The sequence below is a fragment of the Dama dama genome, chromosome 18 (genome assembly GCF_033118175.1).
Source record: "Dama dama isolate Ldn47 chromosome 18, ASM3311817v1, whole genome shotgun sequence".
NCBI lineage: Eukaryota > Metazoa > Chordata > Mammalia > Artiodactyla > Cervidae > Dama > Dama dama.
In genome coordinates this window covers 84,466,153-84,491,256 of record NC_083698.1, presented here as the reverse complement: position 1 = coordinate 84,491,256, position 25,104 = coordinate 84,466,153, and positions in this window count along the sequence as shown.

The following is a 25,104-nucleotide window of genomic DNA, read 5'->3' as shown; positions in this document are numbered from 1 at the left end:
AGTTCAGTTTTATTTATTGGACACCAGTGACTCAGAGAAGAGTGAGTGACCTGATTGCATGGGAAATAATTGATGTGCAGATTGAAGTCGGAAAACTGGGACCATCTTTCAGCCAGGAGAGAATTCCCAAACTTCTCTAATGGATTTTTTATTTTATTATTCTTTGGGTTTTCCCTCCAAGAAAATTGTTGAATGTCAACCATAGTTAACATGGTTCTTTCACATTCTTTCAAATCCTCTTCATAAAATTGGAAATTGAAGAGTGGAAGCCTCTCATTTGTCCATTAGGATGTCTAAATGTAAAGCTGTTATCTAAATTTCTAATATTTCCATATTGTGTTTATCATTAATAGAAACCAATTACCATGACACTCTCAGCCTTCTCTAGTGTATGCAGTTCTAATAAGGCAGTTTCCAAACTTCTCTTCATCCTGTTTTTCTTCCCTAAGCATGCTTACCTGAACTCCCATTCCAGGTAAGCAGAGTTTCATATCGCTATGATTATAAAGGTTTAAAAATACTGCATATACATTATCCTTCTATTTTTTACAAGATTCCTCATTTTTAAACTTTAACAGAAAAGCTTCTTATATCTTTCACTCTAAAAATTTAAAAGCATTTTGTAATGAATTGCCTTGTACCTGCTGCATATGCAAATTGCTACTATCCCGTTACACTGTTCCACCAAGATTCTTGAGAGAACTATCTTTAGTCATGATATAGTCATTCACTTTCCTTACAATCATTTCTTCCTTACTACTCTTTTGCTTCTCTTCAAACTCCACCATTCTATCGAATACTGTTTGCTCCAGCCACAAATAAACTCTTTAGAACCCCATCCCAAAATATCTTTAACCGTACTCATTTTGCGCCACTTCTCAGGAATAGTGAATAATGTTGATGACCCTTACCCATTTCTCACCCTTAGCTTTTCAAACTCTTCATCGGTGGTGGTGGTTTAGTCATTAGGTCATGTTTGACTCTTTATTATCCCATGGACTGTAGCCTATGAGGCTCCTCTCTCCATGGGACCTGTATGAGTTTATTTCCCTTGTTTTGCATTTATCTAATGGTTTAGTTCATTCATTCATTCACTCATTTTTACATTCAAGATATGCCAGAAATGATGCAAGCCCTTGCCCAAAAGGAGTTTACAAGCATGTGGTAAGCATACAATTCTTCCACTCGCCACGCCTTAAGTGTTGTATACAGTCTGCCCTTGATCTTTTGTTTCTCTGCCTTGATTCTGTTAGCAAGCTGTGTTCTATAATGGCTTTAATATGGTTTTTTAACAGAGCTGCTTACCCACGTGAGTAACTACCACCTGGGTATCTTCAGCGGCATTCTTGTTTGTACCTGAAATGTAGTATTTTCTTTGCTTTCCTGCCCATGGTCTGGATGAGTTGTACTAAGAGATCACACAAGGAGATGTATCATCTCTTTGCTCAGCAGACCAAGAACAGAGGAATTCCTGAAAGGCAGAATTCACTCCACTTGCATTTTCCTGGAAAGTAGCACATTTATTCTCTCATGAAAGTAAGTCATTTTGAATTGAGAGCATCATCTCACATATACTAATGGCAAGCCTAACCCATTTGATCCAGTCTATCCTTAGCCATTAGGTTGAACTGGAATCATTTATGACATCAATAAACATCAGAGTAAATGTAAATTGATGTCAAAAGTACATCTAATCAGTAATAAGCTGTATGACCATGAAATCTAGTATTAAGTTATTATTAGCCGGATAACAAAGCTATGCTCGTCTCTATGAAGTTGAAATAAAGGAAATCACTAGCTATATAATACCTCCTTCTTGCAGACAGGTATATTTGGTGGAATGAAAGGACTGTTGAATTTTTAGTAGAGAATCCTATTTTGATTGCTTACTGAGTTACTTTGGAAATAAAAAGAAGCTTATAAGCTACTGCTTTCTCATGTTACCAAATAAATTATTATACAGGACTTTGAGATGCAAAAATCAAGAACACTATAGAATTATTTATTTTTAAAACATTGAAAACTAAGTTCTTGAAGCTGAAATTACCAAATAAGGACCAGGGTCAACCTCTTTCTGAAAGTGTGACAGACAGTAAATTTATATAAACTGTTTTAAGTGGTCCTAGAGCATTTTGATCTCAGGTCCCCTTCACACTTTTTAAAACACTGACAACCCAAAAAAGCATTCTTTATGTTGTTGTACATATCTATATTTACTATATTAGAAATCAAAACGGAGAAAATGTAAAACATTTGTTTATCCATTTATTTAAAATAATGATAAACCTATTATATGCTGATGTAACAATGTATTTATTAAAATAACTGCATTTTCTAAAATAAAAAAATAGTGAAGTAGTGGCATTGGTTTTTATTTTCACAAACCTCTCTATTTCTTATTTTATAAGGGATAGGTGGATCTTTATATGTGCTTTTGCATTTCATTTGCTATAATATCACATACCATACAATCTCTGCAAACCCTTGAGAAAAGAGAATGAAAGGCAAATAAAGCCTTGTATTACCATGAAATACAGTCTTGTGTTACTATGAAGAGAGTTTTGACCTTGTAGACCCCATTAAATTTGCTCAGGGATCCCAAGTATTCCAGGACAACACATTGAGAACTTTGGGGATAAAAGGATACATGTGCTCATGTTTTTAAGAATAAGGGTATAGTTTTAAAGATTAACATTTTAAACCATGTTTAATTTTTAAGCACTCCATACAACAGTTGTAACAAGTATCAACAGTTTGTCATATTTCCTTCATATTAAAACAAATATCCCCACTGCAAAACCACATCATTTTGTCCCTCCTCAAAGGCAAAAATGAAAGAACTTCTTTTAAAAATTTCAATTTTTTAGACTCCTATAGGATCATAGTTGGAAATTAAGTATTTATTCATGGTAAACTGGTGCCTTGAATTATGTAGCACTTTCATAAATGGATTTTAGTAGTTCTAATGGCATCTCTCTAGCATTTAAAAACTATGTGACAAAGGTATTAATTTGGTGCTTGGGCAATGTGCCAAACACAGATGGAGTTTGGAAAATCTGCACTAATTCCACAATTCACTACAGTTCAGAGGTCTCTGATTAGAAACCACTAAAGCAAATGACCCTTAAGATACAGAGCAGAACACACAAATACACACACACAATCTTTAATATCAACTTTAATCTTGAAAAGTTAAAGCTGTCTCAGACATTATGAAGTAATTTACAAATCCATAACTCAGTGATCTTCCCATCACTGGTGGTGACCTCACTTAATGCCTCCACAGGGAGTGTATTAAAGAGTTAAAGAATGAAACATATTACTGAGATACACTGTTAACACGGGAAATTACACAAACTGGGCAGAAAGACAATCATAGTATGTATCACTGCAGTCTGTATCCCAACATAGAAAAATAAATTAGTGGAGACTTTCCTGCTTGGAAAAAGTTGAATTTCTTTTTGTCTTTTGTAAAGTCAAGTGACTATGACTCTGTCACTTCCATCGCAGAATTATGGATCCAAACCTTTCCTGTGTGATTGGTAAATACTACTAAATACATTTAATTTTTCTGGCATTCAACTAGCACAAAAGAAGAAATACAAAAAAAGTCATACAAGTGTCTTAAAATTTCAACCAAATATAGCCCATGAATGATAAATAAGCTAGTAAATAATCTGCAAAGAGTAGTAAGTGCTACAGGAAGACAATATGGCACTGCGAGGGACAATAATAAGATGAGAGGCAACTGCTCAATTTTTTATTAAAATTTTTATTTAAAAAAAATTCAGCTTTAGCCATTCAGGAAACTTGCAAAACCATTACAATAAACAGCCATGGGCACTTCCACCTGTGTTCTTGTGTTGTTAATATTTTGCCACATTATTCTCTCTCTTTCTCTCTACTCCCCTGTCCTCCCCTTCTTTGTTCTTCCTCTCCCCCTTCTTCCCCTTCCCTTCTCCTCCGTCTTCTCTTCCTCCTCTCTCTGTCTACACACACACACCCAAACACACACACAGACACACACACACACACACACATATATATTTCTAGATATGGTTCCAGAGATCTTTATCCTAACTATACCACTGCTTCTACATGTGTGTGTTTACATTTTACTGAAAAGGAGAGCGTTCCTCTTTGTATTTACTTTGGAGCTCAAATTGCGGGGCTGTGTCAGACTGAAGGAGAAAGAGAGATTTGCGGAAGATGATAATTCACTGTGAACAAAGGATGAAAATAATGTAGAAAGAGTGGTCCAGGCATAGGGAACTGAAAGTGTGAATATTCTTTTCTGCCCAAAGTCTTGCCACAGAGCTCTAATTAAATCATCTATAAATTAATCACCTCAGAGAGAAGCTATAGAAATCAAAAAGCTTTATTTAAATAGCTAATTAATTGAAAGTAAACCATTTTTTCTGGATCACAGTGAGAGTCTAATGTGCCCACGACAGTCCCGATTGATGTTTATTTCCTTGGCATCATAATTAATAAAGTCCCTTGGAAAGATTGAGGGCAAAAGGAGAAAAGCAGAAGGGGGCAGTAGAGAATGAGATGGTTAGATAGCATCACCAACTCAATGCATGTGTATTTGAGCAAACTCTGGGAGACGGTGAAGGACAGAGAAGCATCGCATGATACAATCCATGGGGTGGCAGAGTCAGACACAACTTAAAGCATCTGCCTACAATGCGGGAGGCCCGGGTTCGATCCCTGGGTCAGGAAGATTCTCTGGAGAAGGCAGTGGCACCCCACTCCAGTACTCTTGCCTGGAAAATCCCATGGATGGAGGAGCGTGGTAGGCTACAGCCCATGGGGTTGCAAAGAGTCAGACACGACTGAGCAACTTCACTAGCAACTGAACAACAACATAAACTCCCCAAAGTCTCAGTTTAGGAGCTAAATCTTATGATTATCTTATGACATCCTAAGAAATATTAATGAATAAATAAATAAGTCTTCTTCCCAGGGAGAAGACTTGCTTGTGCCACAGGAACACAAGTCCATACCAAAACACACTTAACTGAACATTTTTCTTTTTCAGTTTTAAAAAACTGCAAATTTCTCTCCCTTCCCCCATTTAGTTGCTCATTGCATTATTTGCTAACTCTTCAAACAAAGAAGTGTGTCTCAATCCAACTGGAATTGCATTTGTTGCATTTTATAGTCATCCCCTATGTTAGTGGATAAATATGGCCAATGAATGCAAGATTCATTAACATCTGTAAATTCTCAATAGTTGTATATCTGGTCATAGTTACCTTGTAGTTAGGGAAAAAATACATACATTGAAAAATAGGATGTGAGATAACATCCTATTGTTTCAACTAGTATAAGAACAAACTAAGAATAGGCTAGGAAAAGTGTTAAGACACTTCCCTTTAGAATGGAGTTCTGAGTCTCACCCCAACATAAGGTCAGAATACTAGACAGCTACATACCTAGGACCGCTAATTTACTGAACATGCAACTGCCTTGGCACAATTGTAATTTTGTAATAAACCCATTTTTCTTCACTTTCAATAAGGGTCAGTATTAAGAATGGCTCTATGAAAATGGTCATTTGAATGGCCTTTATACTTCTGTAAAATTATGATTGAAAGTAATTTATATGAAGATGATGACATCTCTCTAAGACACCAGAATTAGTTCCCTTAGTGAATTGTCATGCTTTCATTTCTCATCTAATGAGATTATTGTAACTCAATGTTACATCTTTTTAGACTAATACAAGATTCAGAGGAAAATCTTGGTTTCAGTTACAGAAACTTTTCCAGGCCAGTGTTTTTGAGTACCCACTGACTATTCAGACTCTTCATTATTTTTTACTGGCTATTGCTATATCTAAAGTTAAAATACTTATTATAAATAATCAGATATGTGAATATTAAATGAAAAAGTAACTCTAATGACCTCTTTTTGATGAACTTTTCATAACAATTGGGTGTGTGTTTAGGATATTATTAAATACACATTATTATTGTTTTATTAGATTAAAAACTATTAAAATACAATTAATCATTTACAGACAACTGTAGATAAACTTCTGGATGACATCAAATATCAATTGTGAGTTAATATTTTAACTCACAATTTTAATGCTTTTAAAATTGGCATGTAATTTAAGCAAGAAACAAATGACACGGAAATTGTTTTTAATAAAATATTATACTTAATAGTATTTAGAAATATATATGTATGTATATATAAGGATATACATGATACTTTACAATCCTCACTGTTCTTCATCCTGTTGGTTAGTAAATCTTAACAATTCCTCCTCCATTATATACTTTCATACATATCTTTCTCTTCTACTTGCTGCTGCTGCTAAGTCACTTCAGTCGTGTCTGACTCTGTGCGACCCCAGAGACGCAGCCCACCAGGCTCCCCCGTCCCTGGGATTCTCCAGGCACCACTTAAATTTCGGCCCTCATTAACTCTTGCTGCTAACAATGCAATTAACTAATGGGTTTCTCTTACCTCTAATCTATCCAATAAATTTCTATCAGATTAACTTTTCCAAAGAATATCTAGTCCTGTTACTCTCATGTTAAAAAACCTCCCTAGTCCACAGTTTCCTAGTGAGCAACAGTTTAAAACCTCTACAAAGTGGCTGTCATCTACCTTGCCAGCCTTATCACATCTAATGTGCCCTTAAACTGAATTAACTGCTTTCAGAATATGTTCTATAGTTTCCCCTAATGTGGCTCATAGTATACTACTTACTCTGCCTAAAGTGCCTCCTCTTTCTCTGAAATTCACAACACAGTTTAAATTGAACCATCTCATCAAAGAAGTACCTTGTTATTCCTGCTGTTCAACCATTCCTGGACTCCTCTGATACGCACCAGTGATACAATATAACGTAAACATGGTTTCTTCCCTCTGGAACTAACAGCCTGTTCACTCCAGTGGAATGGTTACTCCATCCTCTGAATTTCTGTAACACATTATATTTTTTCCCATGGTATTAGTGCCATTAGAAATTTTATTATAGTTATTTGTATATGAATCATAGAATTATTCCTCAAATTGTTTTTACAGCCTCAAAAGAGGTTAAATAAAAACACAGTATTGGAGGAATGTTTGTAAATAATTAAGCTAGTAGATGAATTCTAAAGCAATGACATTCAAGTTACATTTCTTAAGCAATTTGGCAAAGCATTTTTCTAAGCTTAACTTTCAGATTGTGGCCATGTTTTTCTTAAATAACTAAAGCTATTAGAATTATTTTTGGCTTTCTAATTTTTTGCCTGATGTGTTGCAAATCTTGCTGAAACTTGCATGTTACTAATGCAGACAGATGTATTAAATATAAAATTTTCTAGAAAACAAATATTATTCCAACACACATTCATTTGCCAATCTGCTGTGTCCTTCAAGGTCTCACTAGAAATGTTATTTCCCCAATTTCTGCTAGTCACAAAATCACTTACTTATTGAGTTTCTAATAGATCTAGCAACTGAAGAGAGAGAAGCAGGCACTTAATAACAAGTTTTACTTTTTAAAGGTTAGAGTTTAGAATACATATTATCCCTTTAAATTAGCCTATATAGATCCTTTGCTTTCTTAGGGGAAAAAAAAAAGCTTCCATGACCTCTAAAGGCACTTTAAAAAGGAAACTAAAGAAAGTATAAAGAAAAGCTATTCACTTTGGCCTCATTAGGTACTAATCACATCTAGTGAGTATGAAAAATAGGAATTGATTTCCCAAAGGAGATCTATTGGTTCTCACTTCCAAAACCTATCCGTCCAGTTTGAGAAAAAGCCATAATGGTTAATCCATACCTCTGCTTTTCCAGTTTCTCTAGCCTCATTCACAGACATGAGTAAGGATCTGGGTAAAAGAAGCATACAGTGATGAAGCTGAATCTGCTAAATTTTCACAGTGATAACACAGCCAGAAAGCCAGTCCATTCTTCACAGGACTACAGTGCTGGGTGCCCAAGGAGCACTCAATACTTCTGATAGAGGAGGATCATCCTTCCCCTCAGAGAGACATGAACTCAACAATGATGCATGGACTGATGCTCTTTGTGAGAAATCCAAAAGCCAGTTTAGAGGTTCCTGCACCCCAGGGACCTTGACACCAGCCTTATCAAAATCAACAGGAGAATTCATGGCATTCATCCACATTAGTCTCATCCCCCAGCTCAGGACCACACTGCTAGGAGAAAACTTCCAGCTCCCAGATTCTCCCTGAGGAGAGAGAGAGAAGACGTGACTATACAACCAATGTTCAGACTTCTCAGGGGGCACTCTAAGGGACTGGTTTCTGTCTCACTCAACTCAGACCCCTGAAGGTACCCAGCATATTCTGGAAGCCTGGGGACACTGAAAATAAAAGAGAGGTAGATGGCTTGGTAGTTCCAAAGAACCTACAGTAATGCAGATAGACACCAGAGAGAACAAGGATTAAAATCTTCTGAAAATGGAAACCAGCAAACACCTCTAATTTTGAATTTGGATGCGAGTAGTAGAAATAATGGGCTTCCCTGGTGGCTCAGCGGTAAAGAAACCTCCTGGCAATGCAGGAGACAGAGACGTGGGTTCAATCCCTGGGTCAGGAATATCTCCTGGAGAAGAGAATGATTACCCAGTCCAGTATTCTTGCCTGGAAAATTCCATGGACAGAGAAACCTGGTGGTCTACAGTCCATGTGCTTGCAAAGAGTTGTACACAATTTAGGGACTAAAAATAACAGCAACAACAGTGGATGTTATCTCAATAAGTACATCCACATAAAAGGTTTGAGAAGCCCCTGGAATCTCAGGGAATGAAAATTAAAACAGCAATGAGATATCACTACACACCTACTATAATGCCCAAAATTTAGAACTGAAACATCGAATGCTGATGAGGATGTAAAGCAACAGAAACTCTCATTAATTGCTGCTGAGTACATAAAATGGTAATGCCACTGTGAAGAAAGTTTGGTGGTTTCTAATAAAACTAAACATACTCTTACCATATGATCCAGATATCATGCTCATTGGTATTTATCCAAAGGAACTGAAAATTTATGTCTACACAAAAACTTGGACAAGGAGGTTTATAGCGCCTTTTATCATAATTGACAAAACTTGGAAGCAACCAAGATGTCTGTCAGTAGGTGAATAGATAAATATATCACAGTACATTTAGAAAGTGGAATATTATTCACTACTAAAGAGAAATTAGATATCAAGCCTTGAGAAGACATAGAGGAAGCTTAAAAACTTAATGCTAAGTGAAGGAAAGCATGTGTGTGTGTGTGCATGCTGTCATGTCCGACTCATTACCCCGTGGCCTGTAGCCCACCAGGTTCCATTGTCCATGCAATCTTCCAGGCAAGAATACTGGAGTGGGTTGCCATTTCCCATTCCAGGGGATCTTCTAGACATAGGGATCATGTCTCTTGTGTCTCTGTAATGATTCCAACTCTATGACATTCTCTAAAAGATAAAACTATAAAGGCAGTGAAAAGATCCGTGGTTTCCAGGAATTGGGAGGTGCATGGAATAGATGAAGGCCTGAATAGGTGGAGCACGGAGAATGTTTAAGGCAGTGAAAATATCTGTATGATACTATAATGATGGATACATGTCATTATATATTTGTGCAAACTCACAGAATGCATAAAACCCAGAGTGCACCCTAATGGAAACTGTGGACTTTGGTGATTATGATGTGTCAATGCAAGTTCATCAGTTGTGGTAACAAGTGCAACACTCTTCTGGGGGGTGTTGATAGTGAGGGAAGCAATGCATGTATGGGAGATGGGAGTACCTGGGAAATCTCAGTGCCTCCTCGGTTCTGCTGTGAACCTAAAACTGCTTTAGAAAATTTGAGTCTTTAAAAATATAGCAATAACAATATGTTAATGGATACACAAGACAAAAGATATAATGCGTGACAATAAGTTCATATGGGAAGAGTAAAAGTGTAGAGTTTTGTGCTCGTTTAAGGTTGCTAACCTAGACAGCATATTAAAAAGCAGAGACCTTACTTGGTCAACAAAGGTCTGTCTAGTCAAGGCTTTGGTTTCTCCAGTGGTCATGTATGGATGTGAGAGTTGGACTATAAAGAAAGCTGAGCGCCAAAGAATTGATGCTTTTGAACTGTGGTGTTGGAGAAGACTCTCGCGAGTCCCTTGGACTGCAAGGAGATACAACCAGCCCACCCTAAAGGAGATCAGCCCTGGGTGTTCATTGGAAGGACTGTTGCTGAAGCTGAAACTCCAATACTTTGGCCACCTGATGTGAAGAGCTGACTCATTTGAAAAGACCCTGATGCTGGGAAAGACAGGTCAGGAGGAGAAGGGGATGACAGAGGATGAGATGGTTGGATGGCATCACCGACTCAATGGACAAGAGTTTGAGTAAACTCCGGGAGTTGGTGATGGACAGGGAGGCCTGGTGTGCTGTGGTTCATGGGGTCGCAAAGAGTCGGACACAACTGAGCGACTGAACTGAACTGAAGGTTGCTATCAGTTTAAAATAGATTATTATAACTATAAGGTGTTTTATATAGCCCCATGGCTATCTGCCTGCAATTTGGAAGACCTGGTTTCCATCCCTAGGTCAGGAAGGTCCCCTGGAGAAGAGAATGGCAACCCACTCCAGTGTTCTTGCCTGGAGAATCCCATGGACAAGAAGAGCCTGGAGGGCTACATATAGTCAATGGGGTCGCAATGAGTCAGACATGACTGAGCGACTAACACTATGGCTACGTAGCCTCATGGCTATATATAGTTTTATATAGCCTCATAGTAAATGCAAATTAAATACCTATAGAAGATGCAAAAAAGAAAATGAGAATAGAATCAAAGCTTGTCAATACAAAAAAAAAAAAAAATTTCAGTGAATCACAAAGGAAGAGACAAAAAAGCTACAAGACAGACAGAAAACAATGATCAAAATGGCAATAGTAAGCCCTTCTCTATGAGTAATTACTTTAAATGACTAAAAAAAGCAAACCTAGATCAATTCTTATATTATGAAGATAATTTCTTGGATTTTCTTTTAGAAGCTTTACTGTTTTAGCTTTAACTTTAGGTATATGACCATCACAAATTAATTTTTGTATATAGTGTTGAGGTAATGGTAAAGTTTTTTTTTTCCATGTGAATATCCATTTGTTGAAAAAGCTTTTATTCCTCATTAGCGCCTTTGTTGAAAATCAATGGTCTATTTAAGTGTAAGTTTATGTCTGAACTCTTTAATATTCCACTGATATTTGTCTACTTTTAGGGGAATATAATACTAACCATTGTATTATAGACTAAATTTATCCTTGGATCAATCTAGATATGAAAAATGGTGTTCGGGGGAGCCAAAATTATTTGGCCTCTCATGGAATTGCCTTCACTAAACCATGCTTTGGTATTGTGACCTGGGCTATCATTGAGGACCAGTTATTTGAAATTCATCAGTACATTTATTATGGAAATGTTAAATGCATTAACCTATCTCTTCTTTATAAGAAAATGTCTAACAAGTTTCAAACCAGAAACAGTAATGTGTCTATTTCCTTGGATTGTGTCTAAACAGTAATGTGTCTAATTCCTAAATCCATAGGAATTCATTTTATGAAGCTATACATCCTGACCATTGGGAAGACAAGAGACTAATTTACTGATCAATTCTAATAATTCCATTTAAAAAAATCTTATCACAAGGCCCTATCCTCTGCAGGTAGACTATCCTTACTCCTACATCTTATTTTTCAAACTTTATTGCCAATTTTCTCTTAATGTACCACTCATTATATATAACTGGTTGTATTATACTTATATATGCAATCCAAATCAAACCTCTTTTTGGAGTGATTCAGAATCTAAGTAGAGCACTACATCCAATCCTTTAGAAATAGGTTTTGCAATTGAGAATAACAGCATTTGAATTAGTTTTAATTTATCAGATGTATAGGTGAGAGCCCCTATCATTTTCCCATGCTCTCCTGAGAATTAACAGGAAGAAGAGCCAGGGCCTAGTAGTTCTATTACATGTGTGGATTCATGTCCAATTACCCACTTTCTTTCTGTCACAAGTGGACCATGGTATCTCCTCTCTTCCAGTTTATAGTGTATATAGATGAGCAGCATTTTAAAGGAAAAGTGGGGACTTCCTGAGGGTCCAGCAGTTAAGAATCTGCCTGCCAATGCACGGGACATGGGTTTGATCCCTGATCCAGGAAGATTCCACATGCCACAAAGCTACGGGTTCTGTGCATCACCACTACTGAGCTCACATGCCACAACTACTGAAGCCCGCCCGCCCTCAGAACCTACGTTCCACAACAAGAGAAGCCACGAAAATAAGAAGCCCGGGCACCACAACTAGAGAGTGGTTCCCGCTCACTGCAGCTAGAGTGAAGCCAACGCAGGACAATGAAGATCCAGCACAGCCAAAAATTAATGAATGAAATATAAATAAATCTACTTTTTACCTATTAAAAAATAACGATAAAGGGAAAGTGGCTTGGACCTCTGTTCTTATACCATAACTCTAAATCAAGTCTCTGAAAATGTAAATCAAGCCTCTTAAATAAGTAAGGAGGTTGATGGGAATGATGAGGGAATGTAGCTACGCTACATTCTGTAAGGGGAGGAAGTAAAAGAACAACAAAGCTGTGGTACCACGTACACACCTCACGAAGGACCAGGAGTCTTCACAGTATCCTGCTGTTTTCAACTTTTGCCTGGCAGGCAGGGTGATGCAGCATGGAGTAAGTGACATCTTGCTCTATCTCCTGTCTCCCGGCCCATATAAAACACCAACATTCAAGAATAAATATCAGACTATCCATATGCCCAGAAATACCAGCAGTAAGCTTCTTTTCAATGTAATGCCTATTTTCTACCAGGCTCTATTGCCCTTTCTCTTGTTTAAAAAGTTATTGATTGTTTTCTATGCTCTATGTGTTGGGAATAAAAAAGAAATAAGATACGGATCTGGAGATGAAAGTGCTGGACTCTGAAGCAGGAATAATCATCAGCTGTCCTGACTCTTTTCTCCCTAGTCTTTTATATACTGCAAATCAGTCTCTAGCTTTTGAGAACCAAATGTCACTCTTCTGAGGTACCAGACAGCAGAAAGGTGTTCCATACAATGAAATGAAGTGAATCCAAAGTGAAGTTATCCCTCAGTGCAAGTGAAACCACACAGGAAGAATGAAATTATTCTGCTAAATTATAATCCTTCTTCTCCTAGAGGAAAAGCAATTCTAAATAAAATTAAACACATCCTCTATTCTGCCATCTTGCACAAATGTGCCGGAGAATATGTAAGTGACAAAGATAATATTTCAAAGCTCTATAGTCCAAGATCAACCATCTTAGCAAATTCTCATGTTACTTTTCACTTAATTTCAATCAACAGAATAATACAGTATGTACGAGTACTATATAGCAGAAACTAACACAACATTATAAATCAACTATACTCCAATAAAAATAAAAATCTCACTGTATTATACAGTTGGGTAAGCTGAGTTGTTTATTCTAGTTTAATGGCCGACACTTTCACTGGGACTTGTTCCTTAAGAAACAAAGATCCCAAATTTGAGGAAGAGTGAGCTATGATGTCTCCAGGTGGGTACCTTCGGGCACACCTATACTTCCCACTGTCTCTCACCTTGCCTCCACCAGGGTGGATCCATCTCCCAGCTGTGGCTCCAGGCAGCTGGTCTGACAGAGATAAGGGATCTTGGAATCTAACTGTCAGAGATGGAGAGCACGGTGAAGTTCAACTGCAGGAGCAAATCTAAAACAGACGAGCACTTGGAATCACAGCTGTTTATCTTAAACCTTCAGTTCAGTTCAGTTCAGTTCAGTCGCTCAGTCGTGTCCGACTCTTTGCGACCCCATGAATCGCAGCACGCCAGGCCTCCCTGTCGATCCCCAACTCCCAGAGTTTACTCAAACTCATGCCCATTGAGTCAGTGATGCCACACAGCTATCTCATCCTCTGTCGTCCCCTTCTCCTCCTGCCCCCAGTCCCTCCCAGCATCAGGGTCTTTTCCAGTGAGTCAACTCTTTGCATGAGGTGGCCAAAGTACTGGAGTTTCAGCTTCAGCATCAGTCCTTCCAATGAACACCCAGGGCTGATCTCCTTTAGGATGGACTGGTTGGATCTCCTTGCAGTCCAAGGGACTCTCAAGGGTCTTCTCCAACACCACAGTTCAAAAGCATCAATTTTTCGGCGCTCAGCTTTCTTCACAGTCCAACTCTCACATCCATACATGACCACTGGAAAAACCATAGCCTTGACTAGACGGACCTTTAGAGCCCACCAAATATAAAATTATCCAGTGAGAAAGGGAGGCAATTAATCATTTTATGCATTTGCTTTTAATTGATGTATCAAAATTTTACCAGTGCTATTTGAGTATTATAGCTTACTTTGAGATTCACCTCTGTTTCCTTGTAATGAAAGAAAAATTGTAATTAAAACCTAATCTGCCTGCAATGCAGGAGACCCTGGTTCAATTCCTGGGTTGGGAAGATCTCCTGGAGAAGGACTAGGCTACCCACTCCAATACTTTTGGGTTTTCCTTGTGGCTCAGCTGGTGAAGAATTCACCTGCTATGTGGGAGACCTGGGTTAGATCCCTGGGTTGGGAAGATTCCCTGGAGAAGGGAAAAGCTATCCACTCCAGTATTCTGGCCTGGAGAATTACATAGACTGTAAAGTCCATGGAGTCACAAAAAGTAGGACACGCTGAGCAATTTTCACTTTCAGATAACATTTTTAAACTTCTTCCAGCTTTATTGAGGTACACAACAAATAAATATTGTATGTATTTAAGGTATACAATGAAATGTTTTGATATATGTATACTTTGTGAAATGATTACCACAACCAGTCTAACTACCACATCCATTATCTCACAGTGTTATGATTGTATGTGTGTGCATGTATGGTTGAGAATACTTAAGATCAACTCTCAGCAAATATCAAGTATATATTAGAGTGCTATTAACTGATTTATTTATTTGGTTTCTTTGGCTCTCAGTTGTGGCTCCTGAGATCTTTGTTCCTTCATGTGGGATCTTTCTTTGTGGTGCACGGACTCTCAAGTTGCATGTGCTCTGGAGCTCCTGGACTCAGTAGTTATGACTAGCAGGCTTAGTTGCTCTGCAGCATGTGGGATCTTAGTTCCCAGACCAAGGATCAAACCCCATGTCCCCTGCATTGCAAGGCAGATTCTTAATCAATGCACCACCAGGGAAGTCCCTACAATAGAGTATTATTGACTACAGCTGCCATGCCCTCCATTTAGATCTTTAGTAATCCCACTTCTAGTAATTCCCACTAAAGGAATAGAACATCTCATTTCAAAGAGGTATCGGCACTTGGCACACTCATTCCAGGTTAGCCATATCAGTCCCAGCCCATCCTCACAGCTTACCATGCTCCTCCTTTATTTCATGGCTATCCTTCCTTCTAGGTTGCTTGCCCAACTGTCTTCAAGTTCTTGCACCAGACAAAGAATAACTTTACCTAGGATGTTTAATTTTTCTCAGTTGCATAAGATCATATCCTGATAATAAATGCCTTTCTATTCTATCCTCTGATCAAGCCCTGACTGCTACAATGATGTTTTAACAGCCTGTATGATAACGCTGAAAAAAGGACTTGGGCATAATATTAAGTTAAAACCATAAGTATGCAAATGTTATGCAAATTTAAATTTCAGTAGTTTCAATGTAAATGGATCCAAAATTCACCAAAATAGTAACTGTGATTTTATTTGAATGAATGGGATAATATGTAAATTTTTGTTTGCTTTATATCTTTCATTGTTACCACTTTTAAAAAAGTGAACATGCAAAAATAAATAAATAAATAAAAAGTGAACATGCATTAATTTTTAATTTAATCAGCAACAAAACATAAACTTGTTTTTGTAACAATAAATATTCAGAGCAAAGAAAAGGCAGTCACCTAACTGTGTGATTTTAGGTCCTTTTAATTCAGAGAAACACATCCTTAGGGGCTTTCTAAATGCTGATATTACAAAATATAGGAGTAGAAAGGGTTGTAAACAATTAGAGCTACATTTTCAATATGTTCTGCTAAGACTCAGCCACCACTTTCATGAATGCTAATTTGAAAAACTGGGTCATATTTCCTAGCACAAGTGTATATATATATTTTCTTATCAAAAGACTTAGTTTTAAAAGTGTGCTTAGTCACTCAGTTGTGTCTGACTCTTTGTGACCCCATGGACTGTAGCCCACCAGGCACCTCTGTCCATGGGGATTCTCCAGGCAAGAATACTGGAGTGGGTTGTCATGCCCTCCTCCAGGGGATCTTCCTTACCCAGGGATCAAACCCAGGTCTCCCATATTGCAGGCAAATTCTTTACCATCTGAGCCACTAGGGAAGCCCTAGGTTTAAAAGATTTTTAGGCAAATTCATTGAAATTATATATTCAAAGTATAAATTTAAACTTTTAGCAAATATATACATGTCTATCCAATGTCATATACTCAGACACACATGCAAAGAAATCCCTATTTGCAATAAATAATTTCCAATTTTTAATAAATTTGACAACCTCCTATGTATATTTCACTTAAATGTATACAAATATAAACTTATATGCTTGAACTCACAATTTTTGAATTTTTAAATAGTTACCTTATTTAAGTAATAATCCTTTACATGTTTCTAGCCAGTTACCTTTTACAAAGAACTTGCATAAAACCATGAAAAGACATTTTTTTTTTTTGTTTTTTAATTATTGAAGATACTGAGGCTCAAAAAGATTAAGAAATGAAGTTATGATTCTCATCATACTTTATTGCCTCTATTATTTACCTTATAAAACATTGTCACCAGGTTTGTTTCAAAAGTATACGTCTTTGACACTTCAAAGAAGGTATTCGCTTCCTTTAATGAACATACAAAAATCCTGCAACATATTAATTTTCAGTTGTTATGCAAATACGCTATTATAGTTATTTGATACATGGGCATAATAGGATCTTTTAGACTAATAAATGAATTATTCAATATTGTTAATGGCAATATGAATTTGTCCTTGTAAATCAAAATAAATTATGCATTTGAGTATATACACCATAATTATAGATATCTTCTTATCAGATTACATGTATGTAACTTAAAATGATTTAACTATATTTTGTCAAGGAATTACTTTCTCAAGCAGGTGTTAGCATACTGCACTATTAGTTTTAGTGGAAGAGTTTGGGAATGTTTTTTCTAAGGAATTTTTAGGATTTTGTTGTTTGGTCACTAAGTCATGTCTGATTCTTTGTGACCCCATGGACTGCCGCACACTAGGCTCCTCTGTCCTTCATTGTCTCCCAGAGTTTGCTCAAATTCATGTCCATTGTGTCAATGATGCCATCCAACCATCTCTTCCTCTGCTTCCTCAACCATCTCTCCCTTCTCCTTTCCCCTTCAGTCTTTCCCAGCATCAGGGTCTTTTCCAATGAGTTGGCTCTTTGCATCAGGTGGCCAAAGTATTGGAGCCTCAGCTTCAGCATCAGTCCTTCCAATGAATATTCAGGGTTGCTTTTCTTTAGAATTGACTGGTTTGATCTCGTTGCAGTCCAAGGGATTCTCAAGAGTCTTCTCCAGCACCACAATTTGAAAGCATCAATTCTTCAGCACAAGTAAGATAAATATTCACAGACATGCATTTTGCTTTTAGAAATTAAGAGCATGGTGTGTCTGTTCTTTCAATTTGATCATCTGGTACAGAAGTCGGCACAGTGCAGTCAACCCAGGAGCTAAACCCAGCTCTCCAGATTTTGTATGGTAGATGAGTTAAGAATTTTTTCAATTTTAAATGCTTGGAAGAATATTTCACAACATGTGAAAATGATAGGATATTAAAATTTCAGTGCCCATAAATAGTTTTATTGCAACACAAGTCCACTCATTTGTAAAATATTATACCTCATGGGAACAATGTAACACATGGTAATAGCTTCCCTAAATTGCAAGGTTCTTCTGTGGACAATGACAAATGTAAACTAAGCATAATATTATTATGTAACAATCTCTGATAAAATCTAAAATACTTTGTTACACTGTAAAAAAAGTCCACAAGACTTGTGTTCACATAGTGGGGGTGGGGGAGTAAGCATTTACATGTTTTACTTAAATGGTTAATCTTGATGGTAAAATGATAGATTTTTATTGTGGAACCATATTGGATCCACCAGGCTTCCCAACCCTGCAAAAGATTTGGAAATCTTTATTTTCTACTGTTTAAACACAATATGACCTAGGTAAGATTAAGAAGGTGACATGTTCTGTCGGTTCCTATGCAAGGGAGGCCAAAGAGAAAAAGAGAGAAAAGAATTAAAATTAATGATAAGAAAATTACTCCTTTTGTATTAGCATGAATGGGCTGAAAACAACACTGAGTGCCTGGAATTGCGGTCCTGACAATCTATGAACTCAGTCTTAGTCCATGACACCGGTGTGAAATTGTATCGCTGCTGAGCTGAAATCACATGCTAAACTTGATGAGTTCCTTTGTTTCTCCAATCTAGTTATTTATCAATAATTCATTGTTGTGGCTGTTACATTGTATGGTTACTCCCCCATCACTTGTTTGCAGAAGACTCCAGACCAAACAGTTACAAGTGGTTCAAAGTCTCATGCAAGTGCCTGGATTTCATTAAGGATGAGTTCTCAACTGATGTTCATGGTTTGTAACCCTTAGGAGATGCAGGAGAATATTAAAGCACAGATTTAAGCAAATGGACATTTTACATCTCTAGTTTCTTTTTCAGTCTAAAGTTCATTGCTGATTGTTGTTCAGTCACTCAGTCATGTCCGACTCTTTGTGACCCCATGGACTGCAGCACACCAGGCTTCCCTGTCCTTCATCATCTCCTGGAGCCTGTTCAAACTCATGTCCATTGAGTCGGTGATGCCATCCAACCATCTCATCCTCTGTCGTCCCCTTCTCCTCCTGCCTTCAGTCTTTCCCAGCATCAGAGTCTTTTCTAATGAATCAGCTCTTCCCATCAGGCGGCCAAAGTATTGGAACTTCAGCATCAGTCCTTCCAATGAATATTCCGGACTGATTTCCTTTAGGATTGACTGGTTTGATCTCCTTGCAGTCCAAGGGACTCTCAAAAGTCTTTTCCAACTGATAAGCAAATGCAATTAAACTTGTACTGACACTTCTATTCCCAAAATAAAGACTATTTATTTTTTAAGTGGTGATAAACACCTTTCTTAGTGATTGTCAGCACATCAGTTATGCTTTTTAGATCCAGCACAGTGGTGAATCATGACTTACTTTTTCCCCCTACTAAGAGGCAGGTTGTTTTAAGCAGTTTTGAAATGTGTTCAAAGTTCACAACATATACTAATAATTATAGCTAATGTTTTTGCCTTCTTACTATAAGCTATGTCATACACTTCATTTTCACTATCTCATTTATAACTTAAAAACCTTACAGTGGAGGTGTTGCTATTATTCCCATTTTATGAATTAGAAAACAGAACCTCACAGAGTCTGGTTTAGTTTAATTAACTCTTTAACAGGTACATGTGTGCTCGGTCATGTCCAACTCTTTGCGACCACATAAACTGTAGCCTGCCAGGCTCCTCTGTCCATGGAATTTTCCAGGAAAGAAGAATATTGGAGTGGGTTGCTATTTGGGGAAAGTAATTATTAGGTATTAGAGTCAAGATTAAGCTCCCTTGGTGGCTCAGAGGTGAATCTTGCTGCAATGCATAAGATATAGGTTCAATCCCTGGATCAGGAAGATACCCTGAATACGGAAATGGCAACTTACTGTAGTATTCTTGCCTGGGAAATTCCATGGACAGAGGAGCCTTGAGGGCTACAGCCCATGAAGTCACAAAGAGTCAGACAGGACTGAATGACTAAATCACCACCACCAGAGTCAAGATTAGAATCTATGCTCCCTTAATAACAAAAATTGTACTCTTATCTACCATTGAACCATCATGGTTTCTGTGCATGGAGACAAACAGATTAGAAGAAAATGCTTGCATAGATTTATTCTATTTTTGTCTGTATATTAATAGACATCAACATTAGTTACAAGTCTAGGAAGGTGACTTTTGTGAAGAAGGCAGACCTTAGGAGCAGGTTCCTCTGAATCCTCATCGCTAGCCATTTGCTATAAAACATGATATTTGCTTTCTTTAATACCCACTTACTAGTCCGCTAAACAGAGGTGATGGTAACTGCTTTGAAGTTTTTGTAAGTGTTATGTAAGGTAATGTATGTATGTATAGTAACAACCATGAAATAGGCAAAAAATAATTATTTTTTTTCCTTGTCTATATTTTCAACTATACATAACTTCCTTTCTATGGCAAAGTTGAATTAATGTCTTAGTCCTCCTTAATGTGATAATCCAGGTTCTATCTTAAGTTCAGAGATAGAATTTTTAAAATATTTATCACATGCTCACTAAACACCAGAGTAAAATTAAAATTGCATTTTAAAAAATCACAGGAAGAGCATTGACCTGAAAATCCTTTAAAGTGGTGATGCACAGCTCAACTCTTGGGGATGTTTATTGCAAACAATAGTAACAGTTCTGGCAAAGGGAACCTGAGGGAAAGAACCTGAGCACAGGAATTTGAGAGCGAGGTGATGCGCCAGGTGAAGCACAGGGGAAGAGGAAGGAGAGAAAAGAAGCCTCTCAGTGTAGCCCTCCAAGAATTCTGGCTCCGAACCAGACCAGCAAGAACACACTCTACTCCGAGAATTTCTTTCCTTTTATTTTTTTAACTTAATTTTTTTTTTAAGGTTTCCCATAGAGTCTCAAAACCAGCTTTTTATTTCATCCATGCAACTTGTGGGATCTTAGTTCCCCAACCAGGGATGGAACCTGCGTCCCTTGCATTGGCAGCGTGGAGTTTTAACCACTGGACCACCAGGGAACTCCCTCCCTCTGCTATTCTGATATCGATGTTGATACATCTCTCTGTCCTATATTTACCTTCCTGGACCTTAAACAGATATGATCCTCTTAGAATATCCTGCTTGACTTCTAATACCCTATGTTTGCCTACACTCAACAAGAAAAAAAAAACAAAAACTGAAATATTTCACATCGAGTTCATAGTCATAGTCACTATTTAACTGTCAAGTGTAATATTAAATTTGTGCAATCCTAAGGTTTCCAATGTAGGAAACAAATAGTAGAAATAGAATTGATTGTTTCTAAGATGATTTGTAATGATAAGAAAATGGAGGATGTGAAAAGTATAATAGTAACATTCAAAATGGAAGTAGCAATATTAACTGGCTATTTTGCTATTTTGAAGTTGAAAATGACTTCAGATTACTTTGGCTAATGTTGACAATTTTCAGGTATTGGACTTTAGCAACATCATATATCCAAAGTCACATAAATTATTTAATTCTGGTTAACATCTGCCATGGTAAAAGAAACACATTTTAAGAAATAAAGCCAGTATTACTATTGAAAATATTTTGGATATCCTGAAATCATCTTAATTTTATATTAAAAATCCTTGGGTCTTATAGAAATCTTTTATCTAAGAAAAAATTTAAAACAGATATTTATGACTACTTGACTTTGATTATAATCTTTTTAAAAGGAGAGGAAGGGAAAGAAAATACATTCTAAATGTTATATGATTATTATGTATATATATAATGAAAGGGGAAAAAATACATTCCAAATTATATGTATGTGTATATATATATATATATATATATATATATATGTATTGTAGGTATAGCCACATATGTGTGTGTTTAGTGTACAGACACACAGATTCCCTGATTGAAAGAATTTGAAAATTATAGTTAAAAACTCTTGGAGAAAAAAATAACCATTTGTTATGGAGAATTATAAAATCTATTAGCTTTATGATTACTTTTTATATTTAACAGGTGGAAGTGAGAAGTCTACTGCCAAAAAGGCATTTATGATGCTCTGAAAACAGTAGATGTTGGTATTAAACAATGGTGAACCTAAGCTCTCTCCAACCCCTAAATCTATGGGTCAGACCTTGGCCACAACACTTAACCTCTTTATCGTCCCCAGTCTCCTCCTGTCCTCTATCCCCTTTCTCTCTCTCTCTCATAAAATTTTTGTATGAGAAAAAGAAGAGAGAATAAGATAAGGTATATAAAATGCCTAACACATAAAAGGCACTAAATATATAAATATATATCAGTCAGTTCAGTTCAGTCGCTCAGTCGTGTCCAACTCTTTGCGACCCCATGAACCGCAGCATGCCAGGCCTCCCTGTCCATCACAAACTCCCGGAGTCCACCCAAACTCATGTCCATTGAGTCGGTGATGCCATCCAGCCATCTCATCCTCTGTCGTCCCCTTCTCCTCCTGCCCTCAATCCCTCCCAGCATCAGGGTCTTTTCCAATGAGTCAACTCTTCCCATGAGGTGGCCAAAGTACTGAAGTTTCAGCTTCAGCATCAGTCTTTCCAATGAACACCCAGGACTGATTTCCTTTAGGATGGACTGGTTGGATCTCCTTGCAGTCCAAGGGACTCTCAAGAGTCTTCTCCAACACCACAGTTCAAAAGCATCAATTTTTCAGCACTCAGCTTTCTTCACAGTCCAACTCTCACATCCATACATGACCACTGGAAAAACCATAGCCTTGACCAGATGGACCTTTGTTGACAAAGTAATGTCTCTGCTTTTTAATATGCTGTCTAGGTTGGTCATAACTTTCCTTCCAAGGAGCAAGCGTCTTTTAATTTCATGACTGCAGTCACCATCTGCAGTGATTTTGGAGCCCAAAAAAATAAAGGCAGCCACTGTTTCCACTGTTTCCCCATCTATTTCCCATGAAGTGATGGGACTAGATGCTACAGTCAAGTACTTATAAAAATTATCATTGGGACTTCATTTTTTCCCCAGTGACCCTGATTAAACTAGAAGCAGAAACTGAAAAGCGAAGAGGCAGAGCTCAGCATCTGACAGACATAAGCTAGAGGAAGAGCTGCACCTCCATCTTTCTTATTATAATTAAGCAAATTGTAGGTTATAGATTTATATAACAAAAGACCAGTGACTATATTAAGTGAAAATGTATGAGATACTCCAGAGAAGAAAATGTCTGGCAGACCAATACAACAATAAAACTCAGCTCCATGTAGCTTATAAGAAGGTTAGTTAAGGACGTAGGCAGTGGGAACTCTCATACACTGGTAGTAGGGGTGTAAAGAAAACAAGGGCTTCCCTGGTGGCTCAGAGTTTTTTTTTGTTTTGTGTGTGTGTGTGTGTGTGTGTGTGTGTGTGTGTGTGTGTGTGTTTGTGTGTGTTTGCCTGCAGTACAGGAGATCGGGGTTGAATCCCTGGGTAAGGAAGTTCCCCTGGAGAAGGGAATGGCAACCCAGTTTTCTTGGCTGGGAAATCCCACGGACAGAGGAGCCTGATGGACTATAGTCCATGTAGTCGCCAAAGAGTCGGACATGGCTTAGTGACTAAACAATAAAACAATGAACTTGGAAAAATGATTTAGTGTTTTGTTTTAAAACTAAACATAAGCCTACCCTTTGATGCAGCAATTTCCATCCCTTCATTTGTACCAACAGAAGTGTTAGTATACATTTATTCATAACAGCCAAGCACAGGGGGAAAAAAACAGACTACAGACCTAGAAATCAAGATCATGCTTACCTGGGGAGTGGTTAAATGGAAATGTTCCTTTCAAAATGAGTTATTGAGATATATAGTCAGTGATTCTTTTTCTTTATATCTGTTAATCTTCATTAAAACAACTTTAAAACTAGAATACATGGAGAACACATGTAAATCCATGGCTGATTCATGTCAATGTATGGCAAAAACCACTACAATATTGTAAAGTAATTAGCCTCCAACTAATAAAAATAAATGGAAAAAAATAAATAAAATTAGAATACAATGATTAAACTGATAGTCGTATCCAAAAATGCAGAAATAAAGTAAAAATATTACTGACAATTCAGCACATGTATTTTGAGTTGCCTAGTGAGAATGGAATGGTGGTCCTTTCTATTCTATTTAGTTTTGTTTCCATGATAGAAACTCTCTTGCCCAATATAATATGACACTTTTGGACAAGAGTAAATAAGGTTAAAGGTGCAGATAATGGCTCTATGCAACTATATATCTTTTGTGGCCTTTGGAGAAATGATGCTTTAAGCTAGATCTTAAGGGTACTATTTGTGCTAAGTCACGTCCAACTTCTTGCAACCCAATGGACTGTAGCCTCCCAGGCTCCTCTGTCCATGGAATTCTCCAGACAAGAATACTGGAGTGGATTGCCATGCTCTCCTCCAGGGTATCTTCCCAACCTGGAACTGAACCCATGTCTCTTAGGTCTCCTTCATTGGCAGATGTGTTCTTTACCACTAGCGCCACCTGGGAAGCCATAATGGTACTATAAAATCAAAGAGTAAAATAGGCTGTCTAATAATTACCATTCAGTGTACATCCAGTCTGGAGAAGGCAGTGGCAACCCACTCCAGTACTCTTGCCTGGAAAATCCCATGGATGGAGGAGCCTGGTAGGCTGCAGCCCATGGAGTCGCTAAGAGTCGGACACGACTGAGCAACTTCACTTTCACTTTTCACTTTCATGCATTGGAGAAGGAAATGGCAACCCACTCCAGTGTTCTTGCCTGGAGAATCCCAGGGACGGGGGAGCCTGGTGGGCTGCCGTCTATGGGGTTGCACAAGGTCGGACACGACTGAAGTGACTTAGCAGCAGTACATCCAATCAGCAGTATTATACGCATCATGTATGTATGTCTGATACACTAAAAAATCCACATATAAACCTGGACTTAGATCACAAAAACACACCATAGAGCCATGCTTTATAAGAAGAGATATTTTTGAAAAATCATTCAAACTGGGAACTCAGGCATACTTCATTCTTTCACATTAATAACTAAAATAACACATTTAAAATGGTTAAACCAATTTTGTTTTATTAGAAGAGAGATACTCTTAAGTATCTCTTTTAAACTTTATCTTTCCCTTAAAACCTATTTTAGCTTCTCTTTTACGGGAATAGGTCTGTCATTTTTATTTTTAAAAGATATCTATTCACATTACACTCCATAAAAAGCCTCAGGCTTGCAGATGTTCCTTG